Source organism: Pleurodeles waltl, chromosome 8 (genome assembly GCF_031143425.1).
Source record: "Pleurodeles waltl isolate 20211129_DDA chromosome 8, aPleWal1.hap1.20221129, whole genome shotgun sequence".
NCBI lineage: Eukaryota > Metazoa > Chordata > Amphibia > Caudata > Salamandridae > Pleurodeles > Pleurodeles waltl.
Window position 1 is genome coordinate 364,690,271 of NC_090447.1, and position 18,765 is coordinate 364,709,035.

Sequence of the window (18,765 nt, forward strand, 5' to 3'; positions counted from 1 at the left end):
ACTGCTTGCCTGGAAGGTCAAGTCGGATCAGGCAAGAAATGAAGTAGGAGAGATAAGATACACCCCCACCGGGAAAGTGCTAAGAGGCCTCTGAAGTGCAGAAGACGTTTGTGAGCTTTTTTGAGTCAGCATACTTGGAAGTCTTACCAAAACAACTGAAGCCAGGCTTGAAGAGCTTGAGGACTTACAAATGGGTGAACTCGACGACGAAGACAAAGTAACCTTGGGGGAGATTGCTCAGGCTATTTCCAAAGGCAAAAAGGGGAAGGTGGCAGGGCCTGACGGCTTACAAATTGAATTCTACTTAGAGATGCAAGAAGTAGTAAATTTGGTTTTAAAAAAAGCTCTTTAACATCAATCTTAGAGGAGAGAGCTCCCTTCCAAAATCATGGGATGAAGCAGTGATTACCCTTATATTGAAACACGGGAAGGATCCCCTATCTTGTGAATCTTACAGACCAATCTCCCTACTGAATAATGATTGTAAATTATTTGCTAACATCTTGGCTGAGTGTGGTGATTGAGCTGATTGGAGCAATAGATTTGGGAAAAGCAAATAAACTTCCCCGGTATAACATTAAACGCCACTAAGGCCTTCAATAGAGTAAACTGAGGATACCTTAATACTATTTTGGAACATCTTAATTTCGCGGCGAACTTCTGTAGGGTTTTGAAAAACATTCATAAAACCCCATCAGCCAGATTAGTGCTAAATGGCAAATTAACTACAAATTTTCCAATTACAAGGGGAAGTAGGCAGGGCTGCCCACTTTCCCCAATATTATTCAATCTCTATATTGAACTGCTGGCTCTTATGATTAAGAGGGACCCACTAATTAAGCCATTCATTAGCATGGCTGAGAAAAGAAAATCTCTTTATATGCAGATGACATCATGATCTAAACTGGAAATTTGTCCTCCACGCTAGATAAGCTTGAGTCTTTAACGTTAGAATTTGGCCAGGGGTCAGGATGTGCAGTGAACATGGCCAAAACAGAAGTCATGACATGGAATATGAACGAAGAACCTAGATTAATAAGAAATAAGATAGGGTACTTAGGTGTTAAGATTTGTAATGACTTAGAGGATATTCCAGTAGAAAACTTGAAATGTGTGACATGAGAGATAAATAAACTTCTGTTGAGCTGGTCGCATCTCCCGCTAACTTTATATGGAAGAGTAAATTTAATAAAAATGTCCATTGTCCCCAAGCTTACTTTTATTTTTAATATTTTACATTTTAAGAAGATAGGGAGACAAAAACTTCAAGCTAAAATTGATAGCTTTATTTGGGCCTCTAAGGGAATCAGAATTGCAAGAAATAACTTAGAAGGAAGTATGATAAAGAAGGGATAGCTCTGCCTGACACTACAACACATTGCAACAACACTAGCAATGTGCTTCATACATGTTGATAGAAGTCCATCCCTCAAATTTGTTGGTCACCTCAGATTCCATAACAACATATTTTGTTCCAAAAAGCCATTTTGATATTGATCCTCAGTCACCCTAGGTCACATGTCACTGATATGCAGTTCTCAAAGTAATACACAGGTACTCATGATGCTGTGAGGACATTTAATGATAAATGAGTGGTTAGGGGTGATGATGGATGTTTGTTTCCCATGGTGCAGGATTCTTATATAGTGCCTGGCACCTCAGGTATCAGGTGCAGGAAACTGAGGGACTTAGTTACAAGCCCCTTTGCAACACCAGTGTGTCACTTTTACCCATATGAAAAGTGACGCACCAGTGGCGCAAGGAACTTGTAAATAAGCCCCGGGATGATCCATTAGTGCAGTTTTGCATCAAAAATATAAATATGCCACAAAGTGTGACCAGCTCCGGCAGGGTTGGTCACAGGCTCTGGTTTTCGGCTGTTCACAGTGGAGGGTGGTTGAAGGACAAGGTCTTATACCCAACCCAAGGTGAGTGGACAACCCCTGCTGTGTACAGCCTCAAACGTAGGCTAGACTTTTTTACTTTATTTCTTTCTTCTAATTTTGATATATGTTTAATTTTTATAGTATTATTATTTGTTTTCAAATAGGGGTTTGCTTACCCAAGCTAAGAATTCACAGACCTTTAGAGATCCTTGAACCTAAGTTAAGCACCCTCTCTTTTTTGCAGACCCTGATTTATAATTTTTGTTCTCTCTTTTTTTGATGTGTCCTCATTTACTTTATATACTTCCATTCTCAAATCAAGACTCATGTTCCATTCTTTCGCCCCTGGAAAGATCCGAATATTCATATTAGGAAGTCTAGGAAATAGGAGACATGACTATATGTGAACCCACCCACCATTGTGTCTCCGTCCCATATAACTTAATCATCGGACAACTGCTGGCCTATAAACAAACGCTTTTTATATAAGAAGAGCACCCTGATCCACTCACCTTAACCAAGGTCTCCACAAGTTTGCTACATCTTTTGCACAGGACCGGCTCAGGTCTAGGTTACATGTTGTAGCCACAGCAGTCAACAATTCTGATTGAGAGGAAGGTATTGGAGATGTCCATTGCCAACAATATCAAGAAAAACAGCAAACTCCATTTATAACCATACAGACTATCAATCTTGGGGGACCAGCCAAAGAGAATTCCTTCAGGGATACACATTAACTGTAAATGTAGTACCATACTTAACACCCTGAAAAGCTCTGCCCAAAAACCCATAATATGGGGGCACAGTACGAACATATGAATGTCATCAGCCCCAGAGAGGCCACACTTCCTACAGGCCGTGTTCTCTTTGGTGCTAAATTTGGCTATTTTCTTGGGAGTGGAATATTTATAGGAAGAACAAAGAGGTGTTTGTTTCTCAAATACGCAGGCTTCACCACCTGATAGAAAAGTCACCATGAAACTAACCATAATCTAGAAACCTCTTTGCTCCGAGCAAGATCAGCCCATAAAGAACCAGGGAAATCCTGATCTTGATCCAGGCTGTCTAAAAATAAGCTATAGTAAGTTGCTACTTCTTTCCTACCCAATGGACCATTAATCAGTAGCTCCTCCAACTCATTTGTGCCAGCTCCCGCTTCTCGCAAGGAGTGAGCCCAGCTTTGTAGTTGATAATACTTAAACCTAGATGAAGATCCCCATGTCGTTAGCACAAATCCCTCCCAGGATTTTAGTTTCCCTTCTTAAAATACCTGACCCCATTCCACAATGCCTGCTTCCTTCAGAGGTCGAGATAGAGAATCCTTAAGGCATTCTGGTGTACCCGGGGAGTCCCATATGGGGGCATAAACACTATAGTAAGATAAGTTCATAATATTTCTTATCTGTGCCCATAGCAGATCAGCAGCTTGTAAAATTTTCAGTCTTACTCTTTTGTAAAATTTGGGGTGACCGAATTTATACAGAAATTTTTGTCTGTCTCCCCCCTCACTTTTTGACATGACCTCCTTTAACTGGCTGCCCCCCTTCCCCGATAGCATGTCTTTTGCGTTCTTTAACAGAAAGGCCCAAGCATAGAGCTGGATATCACATTTTGAGTGGCAGCTCTTCAAAGGCTGAGTTAATGAATCAACCACTGAGGAGAGAGAGTCTCAGTTACAAAGTTTTGGGGCAGGGCAACCTCACAAGCCTCTCTGCTGCGCTGCCCTGTGTCAAAACAAAAGGGCAGGAATGTGCCATATCTACAAGATACAGCACATTCCTATCCTCGCCCAGGTGCACAAATAGCTGCCATGTGCCAAAGCAGGCACACTTGCACCATGGTGCAAGGATGCCTGTGTTGCAGCAATGATTGTTTTTGTGCAAGAAGAGACACCTTCCTGCACAAAAACAATCACAAGAGGAGTTTTCCAGCAGCAACACTCATGCAATGCACCTTTCACACTGATTTATGCATTAAAGTCAGCCATATTTAAAAGGCCATGAAATGCCATGCAAGGTGGCTTTGCGTGGCCTTGTAAATATGGCCCTGCAGCCTCCGTGGCTGGTGCATAAAAAAAGTGACACAACTGCACCACAGGGAACATGGGCACATGCAAATGAGGCACTGAATATGTAGGAAGAAATGTTTCACATGACAGTCCACACATGACAATGCAGCTAAACGCCTAACTCATGCCCACATATACATAATGCCCTACTACAGAGATGTGTTCATACCTTTGTTGTATTATGAGAGGTATAAGACCAATGTGTCCATTCCCACAGGCATGTATGCACATTGTTGTCTGCATGCTGGCCATTTCACATTCCAACTACTGCTGTCGTTACACATACTAGGTTTGGTTGGGAATTTTGCAGATGAGAACACTTGGTAGCAACCATTAGAGTTATCCTGTTCACGTTCTTTCAATCCCATAATATCTTCTTGGGATAGATCCTTACAAGATCAAGGTAAGAGCAGATTAGTGGCTTATCTTTAGGAGATCATCATGTTTCTTGTGATAATTGTTCAAGATTTCTTATATAGGACTCATTTTTAGAGCTGGACATGCCAATTGTGCTGCTATTATGCTTTCTTGCATGTACTTGGTGACAACAGGGACTACTTCATCTTAGTTTGATACATATTTCCTTCCTCTCCAACAGACAACATGAACCCAAAGCAGAAAAAAGCTTTTCAGATATGTTAGATGAGATACCGCCACATACAACATGTCAGCAAGGCATTCTGGAAAATGGAGCAGACGTTTGGGCAATAAAACAGGGTAAGAGATCAATCCTGAGTGCCAGGGATAATGCCACACTATCTGCAGACATTGGAGCTGTCCCTCAATCCTGAACTGCCCCACCACCGGGAGTACAGGCTACACCCGGGTCTGGCTCCAGTATGCATCGGCAAGTCAATGATGACATTAGGTGGAGGCTGGTAGGCCTCAAACTACAGGATGCCACCATCTTGTTGAAGTAGACAAACTTCAAAAGTCTATAGGCACTATTCTGGCCCACCTTTACTGGACTTGGACCTGTTGCCCCTTCCTTGTATTTACCATATTGTTTTCATATCTAATGTTTGCATAGTGTAGTATAGGGATTAGTTTAGTGTTAGGGTATGTAGTTTTTGAACATAGTTAGCTTTTAGTGTTTCACAGTTGTTAGTTGGGCATATGGGTGGGTAGTTCATTTAGTGGGTGGGAGGTTGATGTTTAGCATCTGTATGAAAAAAAAGAAAAATATACAAAAATAAATATTTGTTTAGGTTTCAATGTTTAATTAGTTTATGTATACATTTAGTGTATATGTGATTCATGTCCTATTGTGCATGAAGGTGGGTGGGGGGTTGATGGTTAATAGGTCTGATGTGGTTTATGTGTAGGTATTGATAGGTTCAGAATGGGTAATTTAATTTATGTGTAGGGTAAGGTAGTATAGGTTAATTAGCCTAAATGATAATAGGCATAGTTAGTTTATGTTTGTAAGGTAGTGCAGCTAATATTTCTGTTAGATACTATTATGACAGTACTGTGTGCAATAAACGATTGTGAAAGACTCATAATACTACTTCCTTACTCACACTGTGGCGTTTGAAAAATATATGGCTTTGCTGGAGTAGGCCCATGATGTTGGCTTCCATGACATGTCTCCTAAACATAATGTGATGGCAAAAGCCTGATATAAATCTGAGCTATCGGGTATGTGTAGGCTCACATACTGTTCCCACCAAGTTCCTCACTCACCCTTGCAACACTTATTCAACACATCATGGTAGATTTTTGGCCAGCATGCATTCAAATCTGCCGCCTGAATAATCACACATTTTTGTGTGACCAGTGACAAATTTTTGTTTTCTAAAAACCTCATATATGTAATCTTCGGTGACTAATTGCTAGCACAGATGCACATATGTTCACATGCACTTTTAGTTTTCTGCTGGGCTGACTATTTCATTAGTCACTTGCATGCAATTCCGTTTTATGAATCTGTGGATTATTGACTAGCACAAACAACATGAGGTAGTTCATCTTGTAATTACCAGACATACAACAAGCTGTTTGGGGAGTGATTTTATTTACAAGTGGACATAGAAGCATGTTGCAAGTGGCAGTCCATGTTTCAACAAAGCCAACATTTCATCCGAACCAGGGAAAGTCCTGAGAGAGTCCAAGGGGGAATCCATTACAATGTACATATGTGGAAGAGGAGTGTTTAAGTGAGTAAGAGAATGATCAAATTGCCTACAGGAAGGAAAGCCACATTGGCTATCCTAAATTGTTTGAGATCAACAGTTGGGACAGCAAAATGAGGTCAGTAGCAGTTGTCACATACACTGGATGGCTGAACACAAGGCAAAGGTGAAACAGCTATTTTGTCACAGAGAGATGCTACCCAGCAGTTTTATGTTTGAATGAGGTTACGTCCACATCTTCCTCCTCTTATGTGTGTGTTGCTTCCTATAAGAGGAGTGTTGTAGGTGCCTGAGGCAAAGGAGGCATACACACATTATGGACTGAAAATGATGGTCCCACGTCCGCAGCAGCATTTCTGTGTGCCAGAAAGTGAGGCAGCACTGCTCTGAGGAGGACCTCTATTTTTACCAGCACTACACCAACATCACGGTGGTAGGCACTCATAATGGTGATGTATGTGTCCTGCTTCTGTGCCATGGGCAGCAGGATGCTGCATATGTCCCCAAGCTGTTTGGCAACCTCGCTGGTGCCACTGTGGCAGGGCAGTTGTTCGTGCCTCTGCCCCATGACACCAGAGATATCAGCCAAGGGCTGTTGGACCCACAGAGCAAAGTTTAGGTGCTTGTATAGCAGGCAAGATGTCCTTATTTGGACTGCAGCATCTATGGACTGCCTCCAGGGTGCCCACCATGGCCTTCATGCTCACCCACACCACACTTTGCATGTCCAGCTGGACTCCTGTCACACATTGGTGAAATTCTACTTGTGGGGCCTCAGAGTCCAGGGCTGGGAGGAGTGTGGCAGGTGTTGTTTATTGTCACTGGGTGGATCCTCTGGAGACCCCATTGTACTGTTGGCCCTTCCTGCAGCTGGGGATGTTGTGTTGAAGGAGCCTGGATTTCCCGGAGGGTGTCTTGATCTAGGATTGGCAGGCTGTCATCCTCATCCAGATCGTCATCCCAGACAGGCAGCTGTTCAGGAGTTGTAGGTACATCCTCTGAAATGTGATAGAACAATATTATTGGTGCCTTAGGTCAGACGTTGACATGGTTAATGTGTATGTCTTTAGACTTGCAAACTTTTCTAACTGATTATAACATTGAGGCATCAGATGTATGTTACTCGGAGGTATAGAATCCAATTTGTACTTACTTTTCAATCTTGAAACAACAACTGTGTGACTGACAAGGCAGGCTTTTTTGTCACAATACATATTGCAACACTACCATTCCTGCATTTATGAGAAGTGATCATGTCCACATTTGACATGGTAATTTGCATTCTTTCCTGTAAAGCCTATGGTGACATGTGGACACTACTTCAATTCAGATTCAAAACATCCTTTTTGTAGCTGCATTCCCTGTGGCCATCATCGTACCCACTGCTAATGTGCCTTTTGTTCAAAATTTATAAAGTGTATGCCATTTGGATTTCCTACTGTTCACAATGCACTGTGCCTTGTTGTGCTGCCTTGCGTGCACATTGTGCATTCTTGTGGGCAAGGGTTGATATGGTTATAGTTATCCAGATCAAATCCTCACACCAAAGAAACATTGAGAGACAGCGTGACTGTGTAACGACATGTGCTTACCATGTATTTCCTATACCTGTGTGCACAGATTGAATGATTGCATTCTATTTTGTCAACATCAGTGGGGACCATAGGCACTGTGTCTCAAATGTGGGGCTATGGTCAATGTCACATGAGGTAAGTTAATGACAAAGAAACTCACCCCAGTTGGGGTTTACAAAATGTGGGTGTCTGCATAGTATGACACATCCTTTGGCACAGGGCAACTCACTTGTACTTGTACATGCCTCCTCTGTGACTACTCATTTAGGGCCTGCGACTCAACTTACTGCCACACAGTGATGTAACAACCCAGATCATAAATTGACTCTCATGTGCCTATAACATCAACAAAATGTGTGACCATTTCCAGAGCACTGACATATCTTGCTGTTATAGAGGCCTATTGATAAGGCTGTACTCCACATGGTCTTCCATTTTTGTTAGAAAGATATGTATCTACCCAGTTTTCATACACAACTTGGGTACATTCATCTCAGTCTCCAACCTTTGCTGACTGATGCCCTTTGTGGTGGTGGACTAATTTTGAATTTCACTTGACAGATCCCTATTTCACATTGTTCCTATCAGACATATGTGGCATTATGAGACAATTTGCATTTGGACTCTGTCCTGTCAGATGCTACATTTTAATCCATAAGCATATCACATATAGGATGTGATACCCCAATGTTGTCTTACATGCATTCCTTCCCAGCAGCAACACAAGTGTGACACTGTCAGACATAGCAGCACATTTGGACAGGTCTGGCTATTTTGCAATACTCTTTTCCATTCTGACCTCCTTGCTCCGCCATGTCTCCACATTCAGACATAGTGGTAGTTGTAACTCAGACAGCACTTACTATCCACTGCACACCCATGGGCCCACCAGGACATGACTCCAGCTTTGCTTTAAACACACATGACCCTCTGATGTCTAGGAACCAATCATAGCTGGTACAAGACATGGGTTCCCTTGGTCCCTAAAATGTTATATTATACCTGTGTAGTCTCACCAGATACATTAGGACAGCTGGGTGATATGTATTTTTATGACAAATGATCTACATGTGGCTATTGGCATGTTTCTATGTGCTGATACTTAACATACCACACGCATGACCCACCAATGAGGTGAGCTGCTTCTACTTTGACAGGCACATGCACTTGGCTTCCATTACAGTGCATGTCTAAAGGTCCATTTCAGACACAGCGGCCTCATGGTACAAGTGGGCATGCATTGTTCCCATCAGGATTTATGTGGTTCATGTGTCCATGTATGATGTTTAGTTGCAGCCCATGGTGCATATGTTCATGGTGCTTCTGCCACCAGTACTTCACTATTTGTGACACACCAGCAGGGCAAGCTCAGACCCATTTCTAGAAGGCCATGCAACCCACGTTCAGCCTCATTTACGAGGTTTTGGTGCAGGGCAGAGCCCCAAAGAATCTTTCTGTGCTGCATTGCATCAAGAGGAAAGGGCAGGAATGCTCTAGATCTATGAGGTGTGCCGCATTCCTGTCCTTTCCCTCTTCATTTTCACACAATGGGCTGTCATACACCAATGCAGGCACCCTTGCACCATGCTGCAAGGGTGTCTGCATTGTAGGGACGATTGTTTTTGTGCAGGAAGGGAGACCTTCTTGCACAAAACAATCAAAAGATGCATTTTCCTCTTTCTATGTGTACTACAGAATACAGCACACCTAGAAAAAGGAAAAACCAAGGAGAAATTAAGTTATTATTCCTTGCTATGTCTCTCCTGGGGAGGCCTAGGCTCTTGACGCATTCCCAGGATAACAAAATCTAGCAAATCTAGGAATGTGTCAAATGCCACGGGTGTTATGTGAGAACACCCATCGCAATGCCCACGCCATGCCTCCCTATCATAGTGTGAGGCAACGCAGCAACTTGTGCTGCATTGTCTCACTCAATATCTACCAGGACATGCAAAGCCATGCAGGGTGGCTTTAAATGGACTTGTAGCTATGGATCTGCAGTGTGTGCCACTGGACCGCATAAAAGTTACATTACAGTGGCACATATGGCTTGTAAATAAGCCCCAAGATGTGGCTTTTCATGGCCTTGTGGATATGAAGTTAAACAATGCAGCACAAGTCCCTGCGTTGCCTTACTTTACGTCACAGAGGCATTCCAATAGGTGTTGCAGTGGGTGTACCCAGGCAATACCCAAGGATTTTGACACATTCCCTGATTTACAACACTTTGTTAACCTGGGAATGCATAACATGCCTACAGCTCCCCTGGAGAAGAGTATGGGAAGCGCAATAAGGTGATATTCCTTTATTTCTCCTAATTCTTTTACCCTTTTCTATGTGTGCTGCTTTCTACAGCACACATAGAAAAGGGACAACACCTCTTGTGATTGCTTATGTGCATGAAGGTATCCATTTATGCACAAAAACAATAATTGCTGCACCACAGGCAGCCTTGCACCATAATGCAAGTGTGCCTGTGTTGGTGCATGGCAGGCCACTGTGCGCCAGCAGACCAGACAAGGACATGAATGTGCCGTATCTAGAGATATGGTGAATTCCTGGCCTTTTCTGCAGTGGTGCAGCACTGCTGTTTTTGGTACAGCGCCATGCTGCACCACTTTGGCTTAAATCAGAGCCTTAGACTTTTGGTCTAAATTTAACTTTGTGAAACGGGCCTGTAATACTGCTGATGCTTACATGCACAAAATAGTGATGAAAATGTAAAATGAAAAACGAAGTAATCACAGATACCACCAAGACTATGGGCAGTGAACCTGTGAATGTAAAAAGTGCTAACAGTTCAAACAGAAAAAAGTGTGTAGGCAAACGTGGATGGGGAGTCACGGAAGTAAAAGGATCATTTAAGGTTTAGAAGGGGTTAAAAAGGGAGCATGTAAAAATTACGCCTGATCAACTCGTTCTGATGAATGGAACTCAATGAATCAGACAAAGGAATTACAATCTGTGATTAATCTGCACAAATACGTTACAAGATAAACCACTGGATAAGATAAGGGCAATGACTTTATAGTATATATACAAACATATTGAGATCCAGCACCAAAAGCTGAAGCACCACATAGACCAGAGAAAGGAAACCACGCATTCAAGATATAAGAAGAAAACCACAAAAGAGCTCTAACAGACGACAGAAAAAAGTAAAGAAGCACAAAGTGGTCGACCTTGTTCAATTCTTCAAATATGTGAAGTATGATAAGAAGTTACATTTTAAGTAATAGACACAGATGGTTAGGGAGGCGAACAAGAGTAGAGTCAGTAGAAAATGGTTGTCCAGCGCCAGGTTGATTTGAAGATAGATGGGGATTAGAATCAAATAGAGAACTGAGAGTGAACAGGAGTTTTCAGAGAAACGTTAGAAGAGAAATATGACTGAAAACACGAAAACGAAGAGAGTCCAGGGAGATTTTTGAACAATCATAAGAAACTAGCTATTCTTAAAGAAAGTGGAAGATACAAGATATGAGATACTTGATAGATTAAATTAATAGATAAGAATTACATGAGGATAGATGGAGGGTAATAATGGACGAAGACGATTACCTTGGGCAAGGCTTTTGGGATATCAATAAAGAAAAAGAAAAACAATCGGTCTTGGAGATGGGAGTAAAAGACAAGAACCTACTGTCGCATAATTCATTTTTGTAATGAGGTGCAATTAACATACACATGAATGGCAGTGTACATATTTAGGAACGCACTCACTCAATATCACCCTGTGCCCATACAGTGGTTGGCATTATATAAATGCGCTTATGCCACTAAAGACAATGTCGAAATAATGGTTGGATATAGTGTGGTGTGGTTAGTGGACAGGTAAGTATTGGTTATGTATTTTATGTGAGTGTGTAAAGCAGCTTAACTTTTCTCGGAGTCATTTCAGTGATTGAATAGAGCAACTTATGAGTTCTTGGTAAACAAAAGGGATGTAGACAGTGTTTAGTTGTATCTAAATGTGGAATAATAGCAGGAAGCAATCACTTGTAAGTTTATGATCCCTATTTATGGGCATAATGGTTTTTAAGGGTTGTAGCCACAAGTAGTATTGGGGTAATTTAGGAAGGACAGGCACCACAGTACAGTAGTAGTCTGAAAAGGCCATATATAAGACCACTGTTGAAGCAACTCCAGAAGGACAGGTACCATTGAGGTCATCCTTATAGGCAATACTCAGACACAATGATGGAATAACTGAGGGAAAGATGCAGTACACTTGCGATTTACATGGGCTATATTCTGCTAAAAAATAACGGACCCTTTGAGGTATATCCTGAAGCAGTTATGGAGTAACTCAGGAACAGTCACAGGATACAGTAGTGGCCTATATGGGTTATATACAACACACAAAAGGTGATGAAAGGGATGCTTGCAAATAGTCTGACCCCTGGCAATTGCCCGGGCTAGTATTCCACCCCATCATTTATTTGTCTGCTGTGCCACCTCAGATTAGTACCAGCAATTTGGAAATCAGCCTTGGTCCTCCTGCATTAGAAATGTCCCAGCACAAACTGCCAAGACAGGTCCTCTCTGAACCAGAACATCAGCAAACACGGCTGATTTTGGCCTAGTCGGGTAATGCAGGAGGAACACAAAACAAAACTTCAAAGACATAAGCCAGGAAAGTGAAGAGTTACTAAAACCTTTGCATGCATATAGTCATGCATACAAATACATTTTAATAGAGCAGGTAGAATTTTAATTATTCCTGTGCCCCCTTTTCCTTTCCACTTTCTGATTTAGAAATGTAGCTAGCTCTGAGGTGGGCTGTTAAGGGGGCTTTGGAGATGGGGCAACCAGGAATGCTAGGTGCCAGAATAGAGGCTAATACTGAAATAAGGATGGGGTGAACATTAAACAGTAGAAGAAGGAGTGCTCTGGTGAGAGGCAAATAGAAATTCAGGAAAAGATAAGACAAGCTCAGAGTAGAAACCAAAGTCTAGATACGAACAAGAGAAAACAATGCATAGTAAGAAAAGAGGCAGTGAAAGGAATAAAGGACTTATGGGTAGAGTGAAACAGGTGTGAGAGAGGTGCCGATTGTGGTGAAGGGTTGATAGAGTAAAAGTTAAGAGAAGGGATAGAGAAAGAGGAGTTCATATGTTGCCCATGACTCCCCCCTACCCTTAATCTCTTGGTCATAGTTCCACAGCTTAGGGTCGTAACAGTGCCCCATCCTCCTCAAGCAGCCAAGCGTCTCTGCCCAGGGCCAGATGTCAGGCTATAACAACCCAAGGTTGGTCATAGTATTTGTAGGGCGCTGGGCAGAAGGGGAACGTGGGAGGCCTCTTATGGGAACAATGTTACAAAATGCATGGCAGTAAAATGTATATTAAATAAATAACTCAATAACAAACAGTCCCGCAGAAGTTTTACCTTCTCAAGATTAGTGCCAAGAGGCCCATTCATGTTGGAGAGGGTCGCAGAGGGGAAGGGGAGCATTGCAGGTGGTGGTCGGCATGGCCGGAAGAGCAGGCCGGGCATCACAGACAGGCAGGCTGGCGAATCACGATGGCAATCCTCCACAGGCAATTAATGCTTGCTGTGTGAAGAGAAAGGCTAGTGAAGGCCTGAAGGCCTGCGCTGAACTTCGGTGTGAGCAGCGCAGTTCTGATGTGAACAGGCCAGTTTGCAGTCATGAAGAGCCCAAAAGCTTGATTTAAAGAGCCTGTTAGCCACATCAAGGGTCCAGGACCTAAGGGGCACACTTGGGGGTCAGTAACTCACTGCAGATGGGTCCAAGAGCTGTTGGGAAGCCTTTTATGTCACTGGGGCTCAGATCAGGAGGCCAGCAGTCTAGCCCCTTGAGTCTCGGGTCCTGAGTTCATGATAAAGTTGCTGGACCAGTTCTTCTTTGTCATGCAAGAGGGCATCAGGCAGCAGGTCATGAGACCAGGGCAGCAGTTCCTTTAGAGCAGCATGCCAGCAGAGTGGCAGTCCCTGTAGCTGCACATTAGTCCTTCTAGTCCTTCTTTCTTGCAGAGTATCCACAGGTCCAAAAGAGTATTAAAGAGCTGGTGCCTGAGGTCCTTCTTTTATACACAGTTGTGCCTTTGAAGTGGAGAGAAGTTTCTAGAGGCATGCCTTTGAAGTACAGTGCTGCCATAGAGGCGACTTCTATATATTAAAAAGGGAGGTTTTGGCCTTGCAAAAGGTTTACTTTGCCAGGTCAAAATAGAAGTTTACACTACATAAACAAACACGGCAATGGCAGGCGTAAGATATATACTTCTTAAGTGGGTGGCCAAACAGCGCTGCATGCCCACTAGCAGCATTTAACTTCAAAGGCAGAAAGGGGTATAAGTAGTGAACCCAAAGCCCCTGAAAATTGGATCACTTCTGGAACCAAGAGGAACGTCTGCCAAGGGGAAAAGCTGAAGAGCTGAGGCGAAGTGCTGCCCCTGTCTGTGACTGTGCTTTGTTGGGCTATCCTGCAGTTTCTGCTTCTGCCTGTGGAGGGAGACAAAGACTAGACTTTGTGGTATATTGCTACCTGCAGAGAATCTCCAAGGGCTTCAACTGAGTTTGCCTCTTGTTTTGAAGTCACAGGGCCATCGAAGATTGCCTCTGCTAACATCAGGACTCTCTACTGAGACTCCTGCCCTGTCAAGTGGTGTCCTATCCAGCCCCTGAGCACTTGAAAGGGACAGTTGGCAGACAAGAGCAAAAAATCCACTCATAGAACACCATGCGGGGACATTTTCGATGCACCTTCCTCAACACAGCTGATAAACGATGTGCCGCTGGCTTCGCAGCTGAAATCGAAACTCCACCTGCATAGCAGTTGGGAGATTGACGCATTGGGTCCTATCCCAGTATGGACTGATGTGTGGGCCTCCAGACCAAAAGGTGAGTACGCTGTGAGCACGATTCATGTGGCATGAATGCATTGAGTGGTGTGTGTGAAGGCCTCGTGTGGGGGGTAGGTGGATGTCCCCTGGGCGGCGTACAGCTTGTGTGCTGGGCCATGTGTGTGTAAATGGCAATGTGCAGGGGTATGGTGGGCCATAAGTGTAACAGGGAGGACGGACTGACTGATACCATTTCCTGTGTGAATTTCTCTGCAGGTCAGCGCCCATCAAAAGAAGGGTATATGGCGTGCCATCACCAAGGACGTGCGGACCCTGGGGGTCTACGGCAGGCGGAGCACCCATTGTCGGAAACAGTAGGAGGACCTGAGATGCTGGGCACAGAAGACGGCGTAGGCCCAGCTGGGGACGGCCTCCCAACGAGGAAGGGGTGCCCGTCAAACCCTGACCCCCCTGATGGCCCGCATACTGGCGGTTGCCTATCCAGAGCTGGATGGGCACTTGAGGGCATCACAGCACCCACAAGGGGGTGAGTACAGTGCCCATCATTACAACTTACGCATGGTAGGGTGGTATCCGGTTGGGAGTTGTGTGTCAGTGGGTGCCCCTAGGCCAGGGCTGACATTGCAGAATAGGTCCCATGTGGGCAGGGTTCGGAAGTGATAATCCTGCTACCTGGACCAAAGGCATCCACAACTGATCAGGGCTGTGTGGTCCCAGATGTGCTGCATTTGGAGGTATGTGCCCCTCCCCATGCCTCAGTGGCTAGCATTATAACTGGTAGTGCAATGCATAGTGCGTAGGGCTGTTCCCTGTGTGTGAGTGTGCTGTGTATGCCAATTGTGGTGATGTTGTAGCCATTGACCCAGTGTATCCTTTATCTCTTCCCCCGTTTTGTTTTGTCATCCTGTCATTATGTGCATTAGCATCATCTGGGGGAGGAGCCGAGGCACCAGCGACGGAGGGAGCTGCATCCCACAGGACCCAGGAGGCAGAGTCCACTGACGCTGAGGACACCAGTGGGACAGAGGGCAAGGGGAGCACCACAGCGGAGAATAGAGAGGACAGTTTAGACTCTGATACCGCCTCCGATGGAAGCTCTCTGGTGGTTGCGGACACCTCTGTGACCACCCCAGCTACAGGTACATCCGCCACCTCAATACGAGCACTGCCCTCCCAGCAGCCCCTCAGAGAGTTGCCCGTGCCCGCTCACCCAGGAGGGTGGACATCTCCTTCGCACCAGGCACCTCAGGCCATGCCCCAGGTAGACCTGATGCCCTGAGTGAAGAGGCTATTGACCTCCTGAGATCCATCTCTGTAGGGCAGTCAACCATTGTGAATGCCATCCAGGGGCTGGCAGCCCAAATACAACAAACTAATGCATTTCTGGAGGGCATTCACACTGGCATGGAGGCCCAACAGAGATCAATCCAGGCTCTCACCTCCTCTCTGATGGCAGCCATTGTCCCTGTTTCCACCCTCCCCCTCCAACTTCCTCTTCCCAATCCCATTCCCCTCAACCCCAACCTATCCCAAGCAAACAGGTAGACAAGCATGCACACAAGACAACACACGAGTGGCACAGGCAAACACAAGCATCACACATCATCCCACAGGCACTCACACAAACACAATCCAGATGCAGACATACCAACATCCACAATTTCCACTGTCTCCCCCCTCCTCCCTCCCAGTTGCATCTACACTCACACCTGCATGCACTACATCCTCATCCACTACCAGACCTAGCAGAACACACACCTCACTGGCACACACCTCCACAACAGCCATGCACACGTCCCCTGTGTCCCCAGTCCTAAAGTACACAAACGCAAGCACTCAGACACCCAACAGCCATCCACCTCACAACAGCATCCAGCCCTTGCACCTGCACCCAAACACAGCAGACAGACACCTCCTACAACCACTTCCTCTTCCTCCACTCCCTCCACTCCCAAACCTTCTCCCTCTTCCCACCCCAAAGCCCCTAAGAAGCTTTTCCTCTCCACCATTGACCTCTTCCCTGCCCCTCCCCCCATCCTTCACGCGTGGCCAGTGTGGCAAAAACCCAGGCAAGCACCTCAGCCACCCAGTCCATGCGCCCAGTAGTCTTCACACCCACTCATGGTGGGAAAGGATCCAGCGCACAGTCAGCCTCAAGGAAGAGGCGCCTACGCCAGCTGCTGCCCCAAAAGGCAAGGAGCCCTCCCCAGCTGCTGCCAGGAAGGGAAAGGAGCCATCCCCAACTGCTGCCAGGAAGGGCAAGGAGCCATACCCAGCTGCTGCCCAGAAGGGCAAGGAACCATCCCCAGCTGCTGCCAGGAAGGGCAAGGTGCCTGCCCCAGATGCTGCCAGGAAAGACAAGGAGCCAGCACCAGAAGGCAGGAAGGACAATGGGCCTGGTGCAGGGAGTCATATGGAGCACCCACCACCAACCATGGTTGTGCAGCCATCCAAGGCTGCAGGGGATGGGCTGGAGCTGCCCCCCACCATCAGCAGCAGCAGCAGCAACACCAGTGGGCAGCTGTTCAAGGCTGCAGGGAATGGGATGGAGCTTCCCCACACCACCAGCAGCAGCAGGACCACCAGTGGGCAGCCATCCGAGCCTGCAGGGGATTGGCAGGTGCTTTCTCCCACCACCACCAGCAGCAGCACCACAAACAGCAGTCGGCAGCCGTCCAAAGCTGCAGGGGATGGGTTGGAGCTTTCCCCCACCACCACCAGCAGCACCACCAGTGGGCAGCCATCCGAGGCTACAAGGGATGGGCTGGAGCCTCACCCCACCAGCGGCTGCAGCAGCAGTACCACCACCACTGGTGGTATGTAGTCCTGCTTCCATGTGCTGCTGTGCTGCCTGCCCCCTGCAAATCCTGTGGGTATGACACCCAGCTGAGGGGCTGTGACCTTGCACTCCCCAGGATTAAGAGCACAGGGCACGATGCCCCCTCCTGAACCAGTGGGTAAGACACCCACTAACCCCAGCCTCCCCAGGACCAGAAGCACAGGGCATAATGCCCCCTACAGAACCAGTGGGTAAGACACCCACCAACCCCAGCCTCTTTAGGATAGGATCAGAAGCACAGGGCACGATGCCCCCTTCAGAACCAGTGGATAAGACACCCACCAACCCCAGCCTCCCCAGGATCAGAAGCACTGGTGTTGGGGGTGAGGGTGGGGGTGTTACATGTTGTGTGTGTGTGTAACTCTCTTTTTCCTTCCCCCCTCCCTTGTGTGCTAGGTGCAGTACTCACTTTGGTCGTTCTCCCCGGCATTGGTGCTCCTGGTGTATGAGAAGATACACCAGCATGGGGAAAACCTGCAGCTCGGCCTCCATGGCGTCCTGGTTCTTCCTTGAGTGTTGAGAGGTGAGTTGTTTCCCTTCAGAGCACTGTTTCCGCCGTGCTTTGATGGCGTTGGTACCGCACCGGAAAAGCTGACGGATGGGTGGGTTGTACTGCTGTGGGCGGTACATTGTCTTCCACCTGCCTGTTGGTGGTTACTGCTGCGGTGTTTGTTGCTACCGCCATGGCGGTCTAAGTGTTAAAGTGGCTGTATGTGTTGGCGGTTTCCGCTATGGTCATGATTAATTTTTTTTTACCGCCGGCCTTATGGCGGTGTTACTGCCGCTTTAACACTGACCGCCACTGAGGGCAGCAGGGTTGACTGTGGCAGGGCCTGTGGTGCCTGGGGTGAAGGAGATGCCTACCGTCCTGGGTGAGCTGGCACGGGAAACACGCTGAGGGGCTGCTGGGAGGGCAGTGCTGGTACAGAGGGTGGTGGCTGAACCTGTTGTTAGGGTGGGCACAGAGGTGTCCGCCACGGCCAGGGAGCTTCCATCGGAGGAGGAGTCGCTGTCGGTAGTGTCCCCTCCTGTCCCTGTCGTGGTGCTCACCTTGCCCTCCGTCCCACTGGTGCCCTCACCATTGGTGGATTCGGCCTCCAGGCCCATGTGGGATGCAGCTCCCTCTGTCGCCATTGCCTCTACTCCTCCGCCAGACGATGCTAACGCACACAAGGACAGGGTGACAAAACAAGAAGTGGGGGAGAGGCAGAGGATACACTTGGTCAATGGCAGCAGCAACACTACCGTTGGCGTACACAACACACAGGGATCAGTCCTATGCACTAGGCCATGCACTACCAGTTACAAAGCTAGTCACCAGCCTATGGGGTACATTGTCTAACGCCATTAGCTGCACACCTGAAACCAACAGGACCCTGCCCAGTAGTAGATGCCCAGTAACACTATTGGGGTTGGAGTGCTTCAGAGCCTGCCCA

At 46.3% G+C, this 18,765-nt stretch overlaps 1 long non-coding RNA gene across 1 annotated transcript in view; it reads left to right on the forward strand.

The window, feature by feature from the left end:
• Positions 1-5,427, forward strand: part of LOC138249971 (uncharacterized) — a 234,236-nt gene extending 228,809 nt beyond the window's left edge. Inside the window, exon 3 of the long non-coding RNA XR_011194873.1 lies at positions 4,553-5,427. This is a non-coding gene — a long non-coding RNA (uncharacterized lncRNA). The remainder of the gene's footprint in view (positions 1-4,552) is intronic.
• The last annotated feature ends 13,338 nt before the right edge of the window (positions 5,428-18,765 follow it).